Source organism: Camelus bactrianus, chromosome 1 (assembly GCF_048773025.1).
Source record: "Camelus bactrianus isolate YW-2024 breed Bactrian camel chromosome 1, ASM4877302v1, whole genome shotgun sequence".
NCBI classification, from domain to species: domain Eukaryota; kingdom Metazoa; phylum Chordata; class Mammalia; order Artiodactyla; family Camelidae; genus Camelus; species Camelus bactrianus.
In genome coordinates, this window is record NC_133539.1 from 71,411,852 (window position 1) to 71,431,107 (window position 19,256).

Sequence of the window (19,256 nt, forward strand, 5' to 3'; positions counted from 1 at the left end):
GAAAGGAGAGTTAACTTTAAGCCCTGCTGAAAGTGGTTGATGTATATCTTGTTTTTATCAAAGTTGGCTGAAAAATGGGACCTAAGTCCTGATTGGACTCAGCAGTACATTTAGCTGCCATGAGACAGAGGTGATAGTGCTGAGGACACGGCTGGGTTTCCGAGCCCTTCATGTTTGGGGGGCAGTCTTGGATCTATTGGAGGATACCACTGCTTGGGTGTGGGCGTTTCTAGACACCTTTGCATTCCCCTGGGGTTTCCTAAATGTTAGTTGCAGTGAAGCCATGGGCATCCTAACCTGGAAAAGCATTTTCATCATCCTCTAGCTGCCTCTTGTTTTGGAGGATGGCCCCGTGCACCATGAGCAAGCCTTCCTGGGAGGGTAGAGAGCCGAGGTGAAGAATCTCTGGAAACTGCGGTACCATCAAAGCCCTCAGGCTTCACACCTGGTCACCTCCTTAGTGGTCTCACTCCTAGTCTGCGTTTCTAAATCATCCTCCACTGTGCAGCCGGTGTAATTTGAAATGCAGATCTGACCATATCCTTCTTATATATAAAATATTTCAATCACTCCTATTGTCTATAGCAGCTTTGTTAAGGTTGCTGAGACAGAATTTCCAACAAGTTTCTCAGGTGCTGCTTTAGCTACTCATCCTGGGATCACACTGAGAGAACTACTGGCCTGTAGGATGAAATCTGTCTCCTTAGCATGATGTAAAGGACTCCCTGGCTGAAGGGCCATCTAGCTCTCCATCATTTTTGTCTTGGATTTTATGTTATAAAAGAGTTGTTCTTATCTTTAATATGTATCAGAATTACCTAATTGCCTTACTCTCACCACTGTGGCCCTAAATCAGAATCTCAACCCCAGATCAGAATTGCAGGCATAGTACTCAGGAATTTATGTTTTAAACTGGATCCACAGCTGATTCTCATGCAGGTGGATCTTGGGCTACACAGAAACACTGCCTATTAAATAGCACCCACTCAATGTGTGATTTTACGCCTCCACATTCTTGTGACCTAAAATACACCTTCCTTCTGCTATTGTTCTCTTGTCCCACTAATAAATTCTTAAGGACTCAGTGCAACTTAAGCATTCAGTGAAGCCTTCCTCCTCAATCTCTCCCTCTCCTCTCTCTCTCACGCACACACACATACGCCTGAATACTGTTGTGACCCTTAAACTGGAAACATCTCTTTACATGTGTATCTCCCCTCCTGCTCTGTAACTTCATGGAGAGCAGGAAGCATATCTTTTTTTTTTTTTTTGGCCCTCTCCAGTGTGTGGCATATAGGAATAAGTAGTCAATAAATGCTTTTAAAATTGAAAGGTAGTTGATTTACAATATTAGCTTCAGGTATACAACATAGTAATTCAGTGTTTCGATAGATTATACTCCATTTAAAATATAAAATATTGGCTGTATTCCCTGTGCTGTATAATATATGTCCTCATAGCTTATTTATTTTACACATAGTAGTTTGTACCTCTTAATCCCCTATCCTTGTGTTGCCCCTCCCTCCTTCCCTGTACCCACTGGTAACCATTAGTTTGTTCTCTGTATCTGTGAGTCTGTTTCTGTTTTGTTATATTCATTCATTTGTTTTATTTTCTAGATTCCACATGTAAATGATAACATACAGTATTTGTCTTTCTCTGTCTGACTTATTTCACTAAATATCATACCCTCTAGGTCTATCCATGTTGTTGCAAATGGCAGAATTTCATTCTTTTTTGTGTCTGAGTATTATTCCACTATATATATTACATATAGTATTATAATAGTATTCCTATACATACATAGATATATCTCACATCTTTATTCATTTGTTGATGGACACTTAGGTTGCTTTTCATATCTTGGTTATTGTAAATAATGCTGCTATGAACATTGGGGTGCATATATCATTTCAAATTTGTGTTTTCATTTTCTTCAGATATATACTCTTGCGTTGAATTGCTGGATCATATTGTAGTTCTATTCTTAATATTTTGAGAAATCTCCATACTGTCTTCCATAGTGGCTGCACCAATTTACATTCTTACCAATGGTGTACTAGGGTTCCCTTTTTTCCACATCCTCACCAATACTTGTTATTTGTAGACTTTTTGATGACAGCCATTCAGACAGATGTAAGGTGATGTTTCATAGTGGTTTTGATTTGCATTTCTCTGATGATCAGCAATAAGAGTTTAATGTGCAAAATATATAAACAGCTCATACAACTCAATATCAAAAAAACCAAACAACCTGATTAAAAATGAGCAGAAATCCTAAATAGACATTTTTCCAAAGAAGATATACAGATGGCCAATAGGCATGAAAAGATGCTCAGAAAATGTTAATGAAATACCTGGCCTGTCAGTTCATTATGATGGGGTGAGAGACGCAGGCACCTTTGGCAGAGGTAAGAAAGGTGACTGAGATCCTCATGGGAGTCCTGAGGCCAGATCAGAGAAGTTACCTGTTGTTCCCCTGGTGTTGCTGAGGTGTGGGCCTCCACCTTGGGTACAGTTTGGTAGAGCTGGGGGTTGGCAGAAACAAAACAGTCTGCAGCAGGTGGAATCCAGAGGGCTGGAGCCAGGGCCCAGCCTTTTATTTCTGATTGCTGCCTCTAAGTTTGCAAGAAGGCTAGGCTTAGAATGGCCTAACCAGAGCTACCATTTATGAAGTTCGTGCCGCATGCTCTATGCTCTGTTATGTACTTTACTTACAGTATTCATATCCTTACAACTGCTTTGAAAGGGCAGCACTATTACTCCCATTTTACAGATTAGAAAACTGAGGTGCAGAGAGGTAAAAAAATCTTGGTCAGTGTCCACCCAGGTGGAAATTTGTAGAATCCAGATTCAAACCCAGGCCAGTCTGGTTCCATTGTTCTTTCTTGCTCTTTTCATTACTCCATAGCTGGGAAGTCTTGTGAACTAGATTATTAGGCTCCTAGGTTTCCACAAGTGAAACCCTTGGACCTAGACCATGTTTGGATCTGAAGGCAAACAGGGGAATAGGAGCTGTAGTTTTGCAAGTCAGATGCCAACACTTTTCACTGTTGCTTATTCCAAGGGGGATCTCACTGCATGGCCCTCTGGTGGCCCCATTCATCTGGGACCCTGAGGGATCAGATTTGGGAATATAGCTATAATCTGGCAAGGGCAGAATTAGCTGGTGGAAGAGGGAGGGTAAGTGAGGGCCATTGTTTTGCAGCCCTGATGATTGGCAATCACATACAGAGGCTACTGGCCAGAGCTAAGAATCTAGGAGCCTGGAGGCAGCCAAAACGTCCAGACTGCAGGGTGGGTCACTGGCTAGGGTGCCTGGAGCAGAAGAGAGGGAGGGTCCTGGGACTCCCCAGAGGTACCTGGGAAAAGAGCCTAGGACAACCACTCACCTCTGGCTGCCGCTTTCACAGGCCTGGACTCTCTGGAAGTGTGACACCATACTTACCACTTCACTTTTCTCCACTTCATTTTTCTCATCTGAAAAATGGAGGTTGTGCTAGAAAGTCTATAATTCTTCATGTCTAGTGCCTCCCCACTAGAAATCGATTTTGCACTCTGGGGGTCAGTCTGCATGACAAAAAGATGCTGTCTAGTGTGTCACATTGGACTTTCTAGTTTCTGTAAACCTATAAATGTTTTTTAATGCATATTAAAAAGTATTTAATCTGTGTTATTGGCTCCATTTCACAAATGAAGAAATGTAAACTTGTAAGGTTAAGCCACTTGTACAAGTTTGCCCAGCTAGCAAGTAATGGAGTCAAATTAGAACCCACTGCTGTCAGATCCCAAAGTCTCTATATTATACTATTTTTTCCCTGCTATATAGAAGAACCAGTGCTGGTGAATGACCAAATACAGTTTATTGAAGGGAGAATCATAAATTGTAGAGGAGGAAAATGATAGGCTTGAAATGAAGTCTGTGGCTTCACATCCTAGTATGGGTCTGCAGGAAGAGGAGAGAGAGGCACAGATGGTAATGAGATAATACATTTTAATGTTGGGTTAATATGGACCCCCCCCAAAATCATGTAGAAAACATGGAGAAATGCTGCTTATAATGGTTTAGAGAAAAAGAAAGTGAACAAAAATGTGTGCAAGAACCACAGGGTAGCACTGCAGATGAATGGACAAAGTGAGGAGCTGTTGGCAGAAACAGACCATCAAATGCAAGATGGCCCAGGCAGGACCAGTTGCCTGTCAGCAGATTTTCCTAACGAGGTCATAAATTACCTTGCAAAGCCAAAGCCTTTCAGGGGCTTGCCACGTAACAAGGGGAAAGTCATTAGCACAAAGTGTGCTTGTCATATGATTCTGTTATAGATGGAACAGAAAGACAACAATCACATTTGTTAATTTTCTGGGAGCTCTCTGATTTCAGAGGTTCTCTATGATTCTCTATTGTGTGTTAAGATCACGGGTTCAGATTTTGCTTTTGGAAAAAATAAAATCACCATAATTATATCATGCCTTCTCTTACTAAAAGGAGATAGAGCATCTTAATCCATAGGTCAAAAAAGATAAAGTGCATGTATTCTATTCAAATAAAACATAAAACTATGTAATGAAAAAAATTTGAGGGGGCAGATTTAGCTCAGTGGTAGAGCGCATGCTTAGCATGCACGAGATCCTGGGTTCAATCCCTGGTACCTCTATTGAAAAAATGTGAAGAAAATAAATGAGAAATATGTACCATGAAGATGGGCAGAAGCAACAAAATGATGCAAACGGATCTTATACAATTTTGGAACTTATCAAAATCTGGGTAAATGAGCTACTCTGCAAAGTCAAGGGTGAGATTCCAGGTGAGGTGACTTCTTCAGGATAGGGCACAGGAGAAGAACATCCAAAGTATCTGGCAACAGATATCAGCAGCAAAAAAGCTAAATCCACAGAGAATACAGAGGAAAGAGTGATTGCCCAGATCAGATTTGGGGAAGTACATACCCCAGAAAGCAGTGGAGGAAGTGCAGCGGGTGAACTTGGGTGTTATGATATGATGAAGGTGGGAGGGAAGGGGTGAGGAATAGAAAAGACTGAGGGAGGCAGTAAAGGAAAATGGAAAAGAAAGTTTGTCTTAGGGACCCTGGTCAGGGACTTGTTCTTCCTGTTGTAATTCCTGCAATGTTAGTGGATGAAGACTTGAACTGGAATTGGTGTTTCTACATGGCACTCTTGGAGAACTTGTCTGGTTCTCCTCCTCAGTCCGGAGGGCCGTGCAGCAGAGGCTGAGTCCCATGTCCAGAGCCAGCTGCCTTGGTTCAAACTGCAGCTTAGTCAGCTGACTAGCTCTGGAAACTTGGGAAACAGCTCAGTGGCTGTCACTGCACCTCTCTGTGCTTAATTTATTTCATCTCATTTATTTGAATATATAAATGTGGAAAGTAATACAAAACCACAGTTCTAAAACCTAAAGAGCTTTGAAAGCCAAATGATTTTTCACAAATTATTTGGTGGCACAACCTGACCTGAACGGATGCGAGACTACTCAATAATTTCGTTTTTGCTGCCGAGTGTGAATATTCACAGATTCCACTGCAGACGTGTGTATTGTGTTAGAGGGTGCTACTGTGTACCCTACTTGGGGTGATAGTCATATACAGTACATGTATGATTGTTACCTTTTTAAAATTGGAAAAATTCCAAATTCCCAAACACATTTGGCTCCAAGGATTTGTGGATCTGTAGTTCTTACTTCATAGGGTTACTGTAAGGGTTGAATATGCTTATTCATATAAAGCGCTTAGAGGAGTGCCTGACACGCATTAATAACTTAATAAATGTTTGGTTACTTTCATTACTACTATACTGTGTCCTTTCTCAAAGCCCACTTTGTAGAGAGCTGTGAGTTGAGGAACTGCCAAAACAATAACATATGTCCAAAATAATAATATAATAGATAGGCTAATTTACTTAGGTGAAGGTCATGGCTCCTGATTTAAGCCTAGACTGTGTAGATGCTAGACCTCAGACATGTCTGGAGGACTGGTGATGGTGAGGGGAGTGCTTGACAAGAGTTTAGAAACTGAAGAGCCAAAGACTTTCCTGGGGGGAGGGAAGCAGAGGGGGAAAAAAGGAGAATTAAGGGACACAAGTTTAGCTGGAGGACCAGGAGCCTGGGTGAAAGGAGTAGTGCCGAGTTAGCAGGGTATTTCCGCCTCAATACTCCCAGATTCCCGTGCACTCCTGCCCAAGTCCAGCAGAAGGAGACTGCAAGGAAAGAGCAAGTAACAGCTGGGCCTGGTGACTCAGCATACAGCTGAGAACATCTGTGCTGCAGGATACAGATGCAGTGGCCTGGGCTCTGAGGACACAGAAGCTCCTGCAGCAAATAGCCAGGTAGGACTTCAGGCCCCCACCACCAGCCACAGCCCTTCTAGTGGACATTGGCAGCCTTGCCACCCTTTGGGCGTCTACAATGACAAGAGGAAGTCAAAGGAATTTGAGGAAGAGCAGCAGAGGGAAGGAACCAGGGAAATATAGTTTAGTAAACAATATTGTGACTCTCTTTTTATTCCTAGCCTGTTACGACCTGGGAAATTTAGGCTTCAGATAGAAAGTAGTAGAATACACTGAAGAAAGGAAAAGAAATGGTTGCTAAAAATAAAGGATTGTGTTCAATTTGTGATTAAGTTGCTCTCAAATCTATGGTTTTCTGAACCTGGGGTGTCCAACAAATCATGCCACAGCTCTTGTGGAAGTGGGACCTCCACTTCCCCCAAATAGCTAATGGGAATAATGGGCCAAGAGACAAAGACTTTCAAAATGATAAGGCAAGTGCAAGGAAGGGGGATTTTCCAGTTTATATGGGGGCATTTGTGTCAGTCCCAAGTAAAGCAGATGCAATTTTCAAATGTGCTTCCCTTGGCCTGATGTTCTTTTCTTTGCATGATTAAGGGCAGATCAACTCTAACTGCAACACAGACAGCTAGCAGTAATTTGGGATTATGTTAACACTCTAAGTGCTTAATCATGAGTGAGTCATATGTCAGGCTGTGACAAGAAGGCTTCACTCTTAAACAAGAGATGCCTGGTTCTGGCACATTATTAATTTCTGAAGCTTAAATCCAGGATAACTGGATTTAGGAGGTTAATCCCTATTTTAATTCCTGGTAATAGATTTTGGCCCCATCTCTCTTCTCTTTGCACTTTCACATGTTGTCTGATAGACTTTTAAAAAACAAGAAAATCCTTCTTACTTTGATAATGAGAAGTTTCTGCAAGAAGACTCTCAACCCCAAGATTTTTAGTACTATCATATAATGCAGGGAGGAGTGAGTGCTTTTTGCAAAGGGGTTTATTGGAGGAGATTCAATCAAGGAAGCATTCCAGGAACCTGAATCCTGAGGAGCCAGGCAGGCAGGACTCACAGGAGGGCTGAGGGGAGCTGATGGCATGCAGGCTCAAGGATCTGATTCAGGCGGGCATAGGAAACCATCCAGATTTGGTTTGAAACTGCACAAAAGGACTGGATTGAAAACAAGGTGATTGCTAAGGTTGTAAGGTGGGATTTGGAGAGGCATGAGAGCCTGGCTCTCTGGAGGTTTGTGGAGGCAAGAGGAGCTCTTGCCTGGATCTCACAAATGGACATCTGCCTAGGTGTTCCAGAGGACGATGACAGTGATGATGGAGGTGGCCATGAAGAGCAGGTAGAGGCGGAAGAGCAGGGTGTCCATCACGCGGCTGAATTGTACCCACAGGCTGACCAAGTGCTGCTTCTGAGCCTCGTCTTCCTGCTGGGCCCTCGTTGACTCAGGGCACCTATTTAACTCTGCCTCTTTTGGACCTGGCACCTTCCCCACCAACTCCACGGGCTCCTTCACACCTGCAGAGAGACAGAGACTTGACTGTAGGCTGTCAAGGTCAGCTGGGAAGTTGTGGGGGCCAGGACAGGAGGCCGGAGCAGGGAAGTGGAGATGCTGGAAGAGGAGGCATGGGCAATGCTGAGTCCCCTCACCAGGCAGGTGGGCGGGGCTGAGGCCCAGGCCGGTGTTTCCCTTCTGGGGCCCAGCAGGGCAGCACTTCCTTGGGCTGGTGCAGCGCAGAAGCAGGGAATGGAGCCAGTGAGGCATGGGTGGGGGCTGGGTGGTGGCCAGGTGCAGCAGGTAGGTGATGAAGATGGTCTCCAGCAGGCTGACCACCATCAGCGACAGACACAGGGCAAAGTAGACACCTGGAGGGAAGGCAGGCCTGTATGAGGGCCAGAGACACCTCCCAAGACTTTTTGTTTCCTCTTTCCCCAGAGGGCCCTTTTCAATTTGACCTGGTTTCACTTGTCCCTCCCCCATCACACCCCCACCTTGCTTTTATTTTCCTGATGGAGGGAGGTGACATACTGATGAGTGGGGTGCCACTGGCCGGGAGTAAGTCATTCATCATGAGCAGGAAGACGTTGTAGCCCAGCAGAAGGGTCATCTTGAATGGGGCACGGTTCCCGCTTTCTGCCGGCAGGAAGAAGCTGAGGGCATCGATGGCCATCAGAAAACTGCTGGGCACCAGAAGGTTGATGACGTAGAGTCTGGGCCTGCGCCTGATGGCCACCTGGTGGCGGGGGGACAAGTGAGGAGTAGGCTGGGAGGCTGCCAAGCCAGTTAAGAACGAGAGTTGAGAGCTGTCCCAGACCAAGCTTTCTAGTCAGGAAATGTTACCTCAAGTCCCGTTCACTGTCCTGCTTCTCCAGCAAAGTCATCTTAATCAGCACACTGCCCTTCCAGGGTTTGAGTCCACCATGCAGCTTACCACTGAAATGTATCTCATTCTTAATTGGCCCAAAGTGGCAACTTTCTCTGCTGAAATTTTTATTCCTACCAATGTGCTCTTAGCAGGACTGGGGGACCAGATTCTTAGATACCGTGTGCATTGTATTTCTGCTTGCTTTCCTCATCAAGGTCTAATCACTAGTGACTTTGTTGTTGGACTTTTAATACCAGCGGGAGGGAAAGCAAGATAGAGCAAATGTTTTGGGGTCACCAGGATTTGGAATCATAATATCTCTAAGTCAATGCTTCATAACTTTTCCACCATTTCTTTAAAAAAAAAACATAAAACTTGCTGCCCTCCAAAAATTTCTGGCAGCCCTGGGTGGTGGGAGGCTCGTGCTCATAAAAATCACTGCCATGGGAGCTTTGTTTCTTCCTCAGGGAGGATTCATTTCATCAATATTTACTGAGTGCCAGGTACCGTTCTAGGTGCTGGAGTTTATCAGTGAAAAAAGGGAAAACAATCCCTACCCCTGCAGGGCTTACTTTCTAGTGGGAGCCCTTACTTTCTAGTGGAGGACATAGCTAGGTGTCTTAGGAGGAGATCCCACCCAGGGCCCCTGAGCTCACATGGAAGATGATTTGGTCATACTCATTGGTGCCCATAGCCGTCTTCTTCATTCTTTGATGGATACCCTGAAGTACCCACTCCCCCTTGCTCCAAATGATGTTCTGTGATGTTTTCAAAATCTCCTGCACATCCTTATCCATGCCCAGGACCATATTCTCCACTGCAAAGGAGACCCAGACAACTCAGCTTCACCCAATACTCCCAACCCCTTTGCCCAGCCTGTTGGAGTCCTTGCCACTTAGCTTCCACAGCCCTTTCAGTGGGATTCCCTCTCTGTTCCCAGCTTTATGTCTTCTTCTCTCAAATCCCTTTCTCTACCTCTCAGAAGGCCACTATATTTGAGCTTCCCTCACCTGTGTAGATGAAAGAGCTGAAGGTGAACGTGCAGTTCTGTTCATCAAAGGGGAAGTAGAAGATGTCCAGGTTGCAGATGCTGACCACCCGCATTGGCTTGTTGTATTTGATGCGACCATCACTGTTGACATAAGCCATGAGACCTGTAGGTGTCTTATCCACATCCATGCTGTATGTGAGAAGGATGGGGAGGTGGATACTGTGGGTTCCCCATCAGACCTGACCTTCTTTCTCAGGTCGCCCCATTCCTGTGCTCCAGCCCCACTCGTCTGACCTCCCCCTTCCACCTATCGCCATGTTCTGGGGGTTTCAGATGCTGCTCCTTTCTAGTGGAGTCTTTGTGTGGCCCCTCCTCCTGGTTACATCATTGCTCTTCCCTGGACATATGGTATCCTTGCTCTTTTCAGCCCCAATACTCACAACTCCTCGATGAAGATATCTGGAAGCCACAAGTTCTCAGCTGCCATGCTGAGTTTCCTGATGCCCCCGCATTCCTTTGGGTTCCACCTGATGAATGGGTTGTACCAGATCTGGAGGAATCCATGGGGTGGGACAAAGCAGGCAGGGACTGGTTTTAGTCTTCCTCTGTCTCCTGCACTTTATATTCCTTTTTTCACTCATTTCTTTACTCTCCCATCCCTTCTCTGGTGACAACTGTCACAAGGTCACTAACGAAGTTTTACTTGCTTCCACTTCTCCCTCAGTGCTCTCAAGGGAGACATGGAGTTTGGCTTTGGATTCCCTGGGATGGAGCCACTTAAATATTGGCTTCCATGACCTTGGTTTATGCCACCAGCTACCTATGCCCCATCTCTGCTCTCCTAAAATGGCAGAATAACAGGAAGTTTTGCATTTTCATTATTGGTCTGGCTCTGTTGGAACTTGTTTAATTTGTGGTATTCTCAGATTTATCCATTTGAATCTGCCAAATTGGACCCTGGAGTGGAAAAAGAGAAGTATCATAGCAAAGGGGAGACTGGGACTCTCATACCATATTCAGCCACAGGAATGATGTCATCAGTTGAAGCTGTGCATCCTGGAAAAACAATTTTCATCCAGGATCATTAACTTTATGAAGTCAGTTCCAATGCCACCACCCACCTCTTACTCATTTCCAAAGCAGTTCTGTGTGGCAGTTATGATTTTTAATCATAGGCACTGAAAAATGTAAGTCATATAATCCAGGGTACATGGGAAGTGTAAGTGAAAGCATCAGTATGAGGGTCCATCAGGATTATGTTTCTTGTGGAGTATTCGAAAAAAAGGGACAGATTTTACCTGCAGCAATGCCATCATAGCATTTCCTGTCATGCCTCCCTATCCCACAGACTGAGCTCTTAATTTTACAAAATCCAGCCAGGGGACCCGCTGCTCACCACTAGACTGTTACAGAGTTGGGTCAGGACTTACTACTTCCAAGATGGCATACAGGGTGAAGGAGATGTTGACATGAGTGGGGAGGCTGAAGTTGGTGACTGGAGGGAAGGCCTTTCTGTCAAACACTGCTTGGAAGGTGGCAGGATCCACCCCGTGCTGGTCAAAGCCTGAGCAGTTGATGGTGAAAGTGTCTCCTGTTCCTGTAGAGAGCAGAGACTGTGAGAAGAGTGCTGGGGCTAGGGCCTGGGGAGTGTTTCTGCACAGAGAGACAACAGGGGGCATGGGAGAACCGTGTGGATTCCTTCTTCCTGGGCCAGGGAGCATGGGCTGGGCTGGCAGGCAAATGGTGGAAGTTGATGAGGTGAGCTGAGCCAGGGCTCCATCCTCAATTCTGTTGTTTCTCTCTCTCCATGCAAAACTTGTCCAAATGGGTATGCAAAATCAGCCCTGACCACCATTTTTTAGTGTCCTGCTACGTTCTCAACAATCTCATCACAAATGTCTCCCCCTTCATTTCGTGTCCTTCCATTGTTTGTCTCTGTCCTTGAGCCACTGGGTTGAATGTCAGTGACAAATTTTGTAATCACAGTTCTCCTTCTCACTATATGAACAGGGCATAGATGGTCATGAATTAATGATGAGAGAAATAATCAGGTAGGTAGTGAGAAATATGTGGGACCTTAAGGAACTCGATTTTTCAATTGAATGAGTATATACCATGTCTCTGCTATGTGCTATGATTGTTCTTTTCTAAAACTCAGGAGTCATCACCACTGAGACCATCTTAAAAAGAGTTCCTCGATGCCCATCTCATTCCTAACCCTTTTCTTACCATACTTTGTGGAGCAGAAACTGAAAATGTATGTGGTAACGTCTTCTGGTAGAGTCTGTTTTAATCTGCCTCTGATATTGTCATATCCCTCATTGCTTATTCTCAATAATGAACAAAAAAATACTCTCAACTTGGAAACTGGACTGAAAAAGTTTCCCTCTTTCATGGCAGATCTTCTCATCTGCCTCCTTCCACTTAGCATCTTTTCTTGTTGCATTTTTTTGCTTAAGAGAACTGAGAAAGAATTTTCTTCTTCTCAACATCAATTGATGCTCAGAAGCCATGGGGATAGATTTTATGCTTGGAAACAGAAAAACATAGGGAAAAAGAAGCGTGGTGGAAGAGGGTGGAGAAGTAGCTTGAGAGAAGAGTCAACCAACTGTTAGGATCCTAGAAAGAGCTACAAAACTGTCAGTTATGAGTTAATGAACACCCAGTCACTGATAAAAATTAGCCTGGTTTCGCTGTTTCCCAGAGGTTATATATTTGCTTTGCTCTTGCTCTTGTCCCATCTTACCTTGAAGCAGCAGGTAGAAAATGAGGCAGAGAAGGAATCCTTCCCCACGGAGCCAGCCTCTTTCCATCTTCCTCTCCTTGGCTCTTCTCTGGGAACTAGTGATGATGTTGACCTTAAAAGACCACAGGCCACACCTCAAGCTCTAGCTTTGAATAATTCAGGTGTCAGGTAGCATGAGCCATGTCTCTAACAAGCATCCCTGATGACAATGGAATATCACGGAGGACTACCCAACCTTAACTAGACCTGCATCTAGTATCCAAAAGTAATCTGACAAATCAGCTTGGAGAGGAGGAAGGAAAAACATTTGGTCGCTGGAGCAGTGCTAATGGCCCCCTCATACTTTAGAGTCACTCTGGCACATGATGCACCATAGGAAAAGCACACAATGGCTGCTGTTACCTTCAGGTGGCACATGTACTGCTGCCAGCTTTCAGAAAAACCGGGGATGGCCTTCTTTTTTATAATCAACTTGAGATTGAGGTTTTAAATATGACTTCCTTACTGGTAAGTCTTAACTTTTGATATTTTGAGTGTCAAAAGCAATTTGGACCCAGGTCTACTGGATGGAGGGAGTTGGGTAGAGGGGAGGTGGCAGAGTTTTTAGTAGAAGTTGGCTTGTGAGGTCATGAGTGATCAGCCTTTAAATTCATGTTGTTTTTGGCCCCTTGGTGTTTTTAGAATAGTTAGTTGTCAACATTTTAAAAATTGGGAGATTTCACATAAAAACGGTGTTTCTGGCTTCACTTGAAAAAGAAGATCAAGCAATTCTTGGCTCACATTTCTGCTTGACAACAACACTTTGTGCCAAAGCTAAGATGTGGTTAAACCCTTTGGATGGAGCATCTAGATCATCAGTTTCTGTCACCAACTATTGTCTTATTCCTGACTGGCTTCCCTCATTTATGTTACCTGCTTGGCCCCTATAGGCATTTGAGTTTGCCTTTGAGTGTTATGATTAATTTTCTTGTTTGATTCTTTTTTTTTTAACATCTTTTATTAATTTATAATCATTTTACAATGTTGTAAAATTCCAGTGTAGAGCACAATTTTTCAGTTATATATGATCATACATATATTCATTGTCACATTTTTTTCTCTGTGAGCTACCCATAAGATCTTGTGTATATTTCCCTGTGCTATACAGTATAATCTTGTTTATCTATTCTACAATTTTGAAATCTCATCTATCCCTTTCCACCCTCCGCCCCCTTGGCAACCACAAGTTTGTATTCTATGTCTATGAGTCTGTTTCTGTTTTGTATTTATGTTTTGTTTGGTTTTTTGTTTTTTTAGATTCCACATATGAGTGATCTCATATGGTATTTTTCTTTCTTTTTCTGGCTTACTTCACTTAGAATGACATTCTCCAGGAGCATCCATGTTGCTGCAAATGGCGTTATGTTGTCAGTTTTTATGGCTGAGTGGTATTCCATTGTATAAATATACCACATCTTCTTTATCCAGTCATCCGTTGATGGACATTTAGCCTGTCTCCATGTCTTGGCTATTGTAAATAGTGCTGCTGTGAACACTGGGGTGCAGGTGTCATCCTGAAGTTCTTGTTTGATTCTTAAAGAGCCTTAGGAAGTAATTTCAAAAATACCATGCCATTCCTAGGTGAGCATGGGTCTTGTCAGATTTAGAACCTGCGGGGGAAAAAAAAAAGATAGAATGTGCAAATATTTGTTTCCTAGTGGAAAGCAGAAGTAGGGTAAGTGAGCCAAAGTCATCATTGGCTTAACCTGTTTTATGCTAGAATGATTTCTGTTAGGGAAGGCTCCAGGGAGTGCCATCAGTGGCTAGGAGATCGAAGGGAGAGACGTTGCTTCAGTGAAGAAGCTTTGCAGATTAGTTGGTATGAGACAGTAAGAAAAGTCTAAGAACCAAATCTTGTTTCTACTAGAATCATGTCACTTTTCTTCAGTCCCAGTGTCCTCGTCTCTCAGGCCGGGAGGATAAAACCTATCTTGCAGGGGTTTCATGTGGTCAGAGATAATGTTTGTAGATCGCCTTTCCCATCCTAAGGAATTAATGAATGGAAGCAGGAATAACAGTAAAAATGGCAGAAATAGTAGTTGCTGTTATCCCTGCTCTCTCAAGATGGCTCAGGTTGCTTCAGCCTGAATGGAATCTTCCAGACTTCAAATGTCTGAGTGGCTGAGTCAGCCCCAGTTCCTCTGAGCAGAGGAGCATTTTCTCTTGGCCACTCTCAGCTGCATACTGTCAAGGACTACCCCTCCACTCTCAGCATCATTCTTCATCAAGATTTGAGAATCCTTCCCACTGTGGGAAGTTCCTTTTTCTTTCTCTTTTCTTTTCTTTTCTTTTTTCTTTCCTTTCCTTTCCTCCTCTTCTCTTCTCTTCTCTTCCCTTCCCTTCTTCCTTCCTTCCTTCCTTCCTTCCTTCCTTCCTTCCTTCCTTCCTTCCTTCCTTTTCTTTCTTTCTTTCTTTCTTTCTTTCTTTCTTTCTTTCTTTCTTTCTTTCTTTCTTTCTTTCTTTCTTTCCCTCTCTTTCTTTCTTTCTCTCTTTCTTTCTCTCTTTCTTTCTTCCTTCCTTCCTTTCTTCCTTTCTTCCTTTCTTTCCCTGTGCTATACAGTATAATCTTGTTTATCTATTCTACATTTCTTTCTTTCTTTCTTTCAAGATGACTTTGGATCAGCATTTCTCAAAGCATTTTCTGTAGAACACTAGTTCTATAGGATGTTAAATGCTTTTCTGAAAAATTATTTTTGGTTTTTCAAGTTTAAATATGTCTGAGAAATACTGAATGAAATAAGGAAAAATAGGTTTCGTTACTGTAGGATTTCTTAGAGTATTTAGCTTAAATGTTAATGTAACTTGAATATCATGTATATAATTTCCTAAACTTAGTTGACTTCTGGAAATTTCTTTTTCTCAGGATATCTTGCAGGACTAGTACTCCATGGATTTTTGGGAAACACTGCTTTAGGTAAATAGAGTAAATCTATAAGAAAGAAAGCTTGAAAAAAAACTGTGTCAGTCTTGCTACAGATAAAATATAGAATGCAAGCAGCATATGTATAAATAAATCAAGAAACTTAAGAAATAAATGAGATAAGTGGGTTTTTTTTAAAGATAAGTATTTTAAAACCTGAAATTTGATTGGACCTGTAAGAACCTGCAAGCGAATAGGAAGTAAAGTAGGTATCAGCTTCAAGCTGTTTCTGAAGCCCTGAGCAATACAGACTTAGACTGCCAAAAGGAGGACTCTTGTTTTTCTTCCTTTTCTTTAGATCAATGGCCTACCAGCTGCAGGCCACATGTCATCCACCTAGATCTAATTTTAAGATGAGAGTTTAAAAACATGCTTTGGTATTATTACCTCTCAAATATACTTAGTAACATTTTAGTAGCTGAAAAGCAATACTGATTTTTCTCATTGGTGGTATTGTAATCAATAACGTATATAATTTGTGTTTTAAGAGTATATATTTTTTCTTGTGGAATTCAATAAGTGAATTATTTTGAACGGAAAATAAACACAGTCTGCATCAGTTTTTAATTTTCCTGAACTGACATTCATTGCCAAAAAGGCTATCACCAATGTAGATCAAAGTTGTTCATCTCTGCTTCTGATCAAAAGCCCATATTTATAAAGCAACACACCTGAAGGAGAATTTTCGATGAATGACTTGGGGTGACCACTCTTCCAGTCTGCTCAGAACTGTTTTGATGAGAAGGCTCCATCCCAGGAGGACTCTTGATTCTGGCTTCGCTGGCTTAGTGGGACCTCGCTGCCTCTCATTTGTGACCTGATAGGTGCCTGGTCCACACTTCACAATGTGGGAGACTCCTCATGCACATCTTACCATTAGAGATGTTAGACGTATTGACTTGAGTACGTAATCCTTAATTGTCACTATTGGAGGAGTAAAATCCCAAGGCCTGTCTGTGGGCTTCAGTGTTTGTTATTTCAGCTAAGTACATTTAGCTGGTCGTTCTGGGTGGAGGGAACAGCTAGAGCAAAAACATGGAAATCACAGTGTTGTCAGGACCTCAGATTTGAGTAGGAGAGTGACACGAAATGAAACTGTGGTATTACGTGGGACCAGATCCCGGAGGTCTTGTATACCAAGCTAAAGTTTGGGTTAATTCCATAGTCCAGTGTTTCCTAAACTTGAATAAGGTTCAGACCTCTTTTAAGAGAAACAGTTCTCCCAAAACCCTGATACTGACTGAAATTATTTATTTTATAGTATTACTTAAATAGGTATATTCATAAGACCATTTATTAAGTCCTTATGCATGTAGTTCTTACACCACTATGAAATTAAAATGAATTTACAAATTATGTACATGCAAGACTATCAACACAACAGTAATTTAATGTGGCGGATAATATTGTTTTATTAAAATTAGACAATTGCTATCATTTTTCCCCTCCTTATAATAAAGAGCTAATTTTTTGAATACTTGTTATTTTGCTGAGCCAGTTTGATAGTGCAGCTCAATATAATAGTATTTAAATTTTTTAAAAAGTGATTCTTCATTTCATTCTAACTACTGCCCTTACTGCTAACAAACTTGGGAGGTTATTACTACAAAGGTGAGGAGTGTGTAATTCTTTCCTTCTTAAAGTAAATATGTGATATGACTTACCATAACATGCATGTCTACACTACTGATACTGTATGAACACTCAGCTTCTCCCACGCAGTTCTCTATAAAAAATACTGTGAAACCTTTGTCTCTACAATATACTGTGATGTAATTTGGCTTTCATTCAGCATTGTTTACATCTTAAATTCTCTTCTTTTCTAATTTGCCTAAGACCATTAAAGAGGTGAGCTATTCTGTTGCATTATATTGTTTCCATGATGTCAAATAAAAAGTTCGGTTTATTAACTAACTTAAAAAAGGTCTTATTCCATGAAAATGACTTTCATTGCAAAACTGATCTGCAAAAGAGAAATTTTGTTTTTATAACTGGCAGAAGAATTCAGCACAGCGCCACCGCAGATGTGGAGTGATCAGGACATTAGCTCCTGCAAGCTGAGAAGAGGAGGGTGTCAGGGGGCTACTGCAGTAGAGCATTTCTTATGACAATGAATGGTACCACCATCCATCCAGTTCTGCAACCAAAAACCAAGGTGTTAACCATGACATCTCTCTTTCTCATCCCACCATTTCCAATCCATCAACAAGCTTTGTTGATTTTACCTCTTAAATTTCTCTTGAGTGCATCCACTTCTCTCCATCTTTTCCACCACAATTCTAGTCCAAACCTCCATCCTGGATGACAACAGTCACTCCTAGCTAGCCTCTTCTCTTCCATTCCAGCTGCCTCTAACTCTTTCCCCAGTCTGCTAGCCACAGGGAAGTTTTCAAAATGCAAATTCGAATTCTTAACCCTTAACCCATTCACCTTTTAAAACCTTTCAATGATTGCCTTTTGCTCTTACCTTAAAGACCTACAACATGGTCCACTTTTGGAGATCTTTCCTTCCTTCTCCCACCGCCTGGTCTTTATTTTTCCCTCTGCTTGGAGTGCTCTTTCTTCTGCCCATTTCCACCATCTTCACCTTGCTAACTCCTACTATCCTTCAGATGTAACATTTGCCTTTCCTTTCTGGTATATACCATCATTGTAGTTTCAGTTTGGATTAATGTTTATCTGGGACTCTAAACCCCATGAGGGCAGGATACTTGTCTATTTTAGCTCCATTGTATCTCCAGTAGTGAATGACTAAGTGTATTTAGTATATTTACACAACATACGTATATTTAAAAATACATACAATTCTGCATTGCAACATAGATGCTCTAGCGCCTTGCCTGAGGGTTGAGAATGTCACCTCCCAAAACGCTTCACAACATAAATACACTTCAAAGAGGGGATGCTTTGCAATCAATACATGTGAATAAGTATAAGTCTTTGGCACAGGTGGTCCTTGGACAGGCTGAGATAGTACCATAGTGTATTGAGGCCTTGAACCAGGGCTGTATGGTGCTTATCCATTTTTAAAAAACCTATAATCAATATATTTGAAGTATTTCATGGAGATTTTTGAAGCTTTTATTTTACATGAAGGTATCAGATACATGGCTTTGGCGTAGAACAGTGTTTGAAGCATGGTTGGAAGTATGAATGTGCCCTGGCGAGGTGGTTGCGGTGTGCTGAGAAAAGTTTTTCTTATCTCACCAGATGGCCACATGTGCTTAAGGAATCTCAGTAGGTCTATATCTCTATATCTATGTTTATATATCTATATAAGTCCTCAAGATTTTTCTGTTAAATTGCACATACCCCACTGAGAGGAGAAATGGTTTGTTCCTATGATACTAAGACTTTTTTATTATGAAATACTTTAAGGCTACCAAAAAGTACAGCAAATGATATTGGAAACACCTCCAAGCTTTGTTAAATTTTAACATTTGTAAGTTATTTCTTTTTTAAAATATTTATTTATTTATTTATTTATTTATTTATTTATTTATTTATTTATTTATTTATTTATATTGAAGTACTGTTAGTTATAATGTATCCATTTCTGGTGTACAGCACAATGTCCCAGTCATGCATATACATACATATATTCGTTTTCATATTTTTTTCATTAAAGGTAATTACAAGATATTGAGCATAGTTCCCTGTGCTATACAGCAGAAGCTTCTTTTTAATCTATTTTTATATATAGGGGCTAACATTTGTAAATCTCAGACTCCCAAATTTATCCCTTCCCACCCCCTTTCCCCCAGGTAACCATAAGGATTTTTACTATGTCTGAGAGCATGTTTCTGTTTTGTAGATGAGTTCATAGTGTCCTTTTTTTTCTTTTTCTTTTTTAGATTCCACATATGAATGATTTCATATGGTATTTT

General features: G+C 41.9%; 1 pseudogene; it reads right to left on the reverse strand.

Moving 5' to 3' along the window:
• Positions 1–7,595: 7,595 nt before the first annotated feature.
• Positions 7,596–12,477, reverse strand: LOC105063370 (5-hydroxytryptamine receptor 3D-like; annotated as a pseudogene).
• Positions 12,478–19,256: the final 6,779 nt, after the last annotated feature.